This window comes from Triticum urartu, chromosome 3A (assembly GCF_056163025.1).
Source record: "Triticum urartu cultivar PI428250 chromosome 3A, HENAU_Tu73, whole genome shotgun sequence".
NCBI lineage: Eukaryota > Viridiplantae > Streptophyta > Magnoliopsida > Poales > Poaceae > Triticum > Triticum urartu.
Genome location: NC_141875.1, coordinates 682,430,987 through 682,434,151, shown reverse-complemented (window position 1 = coordinate 682,434,151; position 3,165 = coordinate 682,430,987). Strand labels below are relative to the sequence as shown.

At 53.1% G+C, this 3,165-nt stretch overlaps 1 pseudogene across 1 annotated transcript; it reads right to left on the bottom strand.

Moving 5' to 3' along the window:
• Positions 1–1,246: 1,246 nt before the first annotated feature.
• On the bottom strand, positions 1,247–2,899 carry LOC125549219 (chitinase CLP-like; annotated as a pseudogene). The gene is made up of 2 exons (XR_015599919.1): positions 1,899–2,899; positions 1,247–1,808 (listed from the first exon to the last, which is right to left on the bottom strand). The product of XR_015599919.1 is annotated as a chitinase CLP-like (transcript).
• Between the last annotated feature and the right edge of the window lie 266 nt (positions 2,900–3,165).

Genomic DNA, 3,165 nt, shown 5'->3' with positions numbered 1-3,165 from the left:
GCATATTATCCAATCCCACTAGCTCGCTCTCTCGAAACCATCTACTGCCCCATCCTCAACAAAAATCTGCATCAGCCACATCAGAGGCATCTTAATCATCGTCCCCGCTCCCTCTATCCAGTGGTGGCCCACGCACCTCCCTGGCAGTGCAACGGTCTCATATTCGCCTTTACCTGAGCAGACATGGAGGAGAAAATGGAGCTGACGGGGCGGAGCAAAAGCTATAGTGGCGGGCATGGGCGGTAGGTGTTGGGATGTAGCGAGAGAAGCATTTGTGGGTTGAATCATCCATGGTTGAGACGGTGTTTTGAAATGCCAGTGGACATTAGAGGAGAGGCGGCTAGAGAATGTCGATTGGGGACTAAGTGGGGAAGAAGGTAAATTGGGTCATAGCGACGGTGGTCTTGAGGTCGTCAAGAATTTGTGAGATACTCCAGTTCGACAGCCAACGTAGATTTTTTTTTCCGGCTGTTTATGTAGTAGGTCCCACGTGACAGCGTAGAAGAAGGGTGAGTGAACTCTCCATCAACTCAAATCTTTATAAGTAGGAAATACATGTTTCCCAAGCAAAGTAACTTGTGCTCCCGTGGGGTGAAGCATACTTTTTCTCCAAAGCACACATGTGCTCCACACGATAGCATACTCATGCGGTGAAGCATACTTGTTCTCCAAAGCACACATGTGCTCCACACGATAGCATACTCATGCGGTGAAGCATACTTGTTCTCCAAAGCACACATGTGCTCCACACGATAGCACACTCATGCCACCGCGTGAAGCACACATGTGCTTCCACATGAACCATACTTGTTCGTATTTAACCATTTTACGATGAACAATGTGTTTGGGCGATCATGACTTTAGGATAAACTTTGCTCTTTTTTGTGTGGGAGAGGATAGACTTTGCTTTTGGATGATGTGCAGTTTAGAATGATTTTTTTTAACTTTTAGACGATCTATGTTTAATCAAAGGACGCATTGTATGTTATAAGGACGAATTATTTGCGATGATATGGAACATATTTTGGTTCAATTCTTACGTAATGTGGTTGGAATTCAAATTGAAAAATTATGGATTTAAAATGTTGTTGAATTGTGTGTGGTTAAATCATATAAAATATATAAAATATATGACATGGAACTTGAGTTGAAATGGTGATTATATGCACAAAAGGTGCGAAATAGCAAGATATTTTTTTCGGGTATGACCTTCAAGCACCCATGCATGTAACAACAAGCGATAGGATGTTGTCAAACTCCAATCCGATTGTTGCCGAATTTGTCTCGATGAGAGTTTGGATACAAGAGTGGGGTTTTATTGATAGTTGAGACGCCCACAAGAACTTATTCTACCGTGCACTGCGTAGCGGTACAATGCCTTGGATACATGGAGCTGGGCTGCTCAAGTCAGAGGTGTGCTGTCTAGTTCCTGAAGAACGTGGAGCTTATACAACTGGACAAAGAGAAGTCCAGCAGCTTGCTGAACCCGAGCACCTGCTTCTCCAGGTCGAACACCAGCAGGTTGTTCTCCAGCTGCTTCGCGCCGATCACCACCGCCGGCTCGCCGTCCACCGGCATGCCACCGGGACCCGTCGGAAGGATCGCCAGGCACAACGCCCCGTCCACGTGCACCATGTAGTTGTTGTTGAACAGGCGTCCAGTTCCCCGTGGCGCCGGCGCCCAGCTCCCGGTCGATGTACGGCAGGTCCGGTAGCACCGGGCGCTTCAGCAGCGGGAACCCGCCGCCGTAGCACAGCTTGAATGGCTTCGGCGCCGGCACCACGCGCTCCACCGTCGTAAACTTTCCCCTGCACGGCATTCCCGGCAGCCGTCAGTGAGCTTAGTTTAGTACTCCTTGCCTGTGGCGCCGCCGTGGTTTGCGGTCGAAGAATGCGTACCTGGTAATCGCGTCGTCGAAGGCCTTGGCGAACGCGTCGAACAGGTCGGGGCGCATGATCATGTAGGGCGTGGCCGTGCTGAGCACGACGCCGCCCGTGCCGGCCGCGGTGTCGAGGTCGAGCGCGGCGCTAGGGAGGACAGCCTCAGCGTTGGCCCCGTGCCACGACACGGAGATGCCCTTGACGGGGATGTAGTATCCGGCGGCGTTCGCCGGGTTCGTGAGGAGCGGGGTGTATAGTATGATGGTCGTGTAGTCGGCGTAGCCCGGCGCTTGCCATGGCGCCGACAGGTTGACAGGCGAATCGCCGAAGATCGCGAACACGGGGAGGCACAGGGCGAACTTACCTCCGAAGCCGCGCTGCGCGGCGAGCTGCGACGGCAGCGAGAGCGGCCGCCGGGAGAACCCCGCCACTCCGGTGACGCCCGCGGGGAGCGACCTTAGCAGCCTGTCCGGCGCGCACGCGCCGAGGACGGCGAACGACTCTTCCGGGGGCAGCTCCATCGCGCCGTCGGTGGAGTTGGCCAACATCGGGAAGCTCGTGAGGCCGGCGGTGGAGCACTGGCGGGTGCCGGGTTGCCGGCGCAGGCGCATCGCGACCCTGACTCCCCTAACTGGCCGCCGCCCACATGCAGGCAGCGGCGTGGGCACTGCTGGCTGGCCGCGCTGCCGCACTAATTACTGGACCCGCATGCCACAGTGCCGTGCACCGACGAGGGCGGGCACGTCGACCAGACGAGCGAGCCGGCAAGGTCTAGGAGGAGCGGCGACTTGTCGGCCTTGACGGTGATGGTGTAGAGGGAGGTGTTGGGGTCCTTGGCGAGCCGGGAGATCAGTGGTTTGTGCGGGGCTTGCTGGCCACTCACCGCCGTGCATGACAGCAGCAAGACGAGCGATGAGACCAAAATACGATGGAGCACATAGTTGTTGGGAGTACTGTGGAAAAGCTTGGCTTGGACAGACATTTTCTGCATTCGATCGATAGTAGCTCGGGATCTGAGAGGAAGATGACTTCTCTGAATGGCTAGCAACTCGATCTGAATGTATTTATACTGCTTACTCTCAGAGTTTGTTAAATGTGAATTGATACTTCACGATCTTGAGCGTGAATTTTGTAGGGCTTAGTGGTTCTTGTTATATGATACCGAGGAGTTGACAATACGTAACAAAGACGTAAAGTCAGGATCTCTCAAAACCTTGTGCTGATCTGGTCTAATTTTGTTTCATTACTAGTATGTTTTGCAAATATAAATTGCAACTGAATCTAT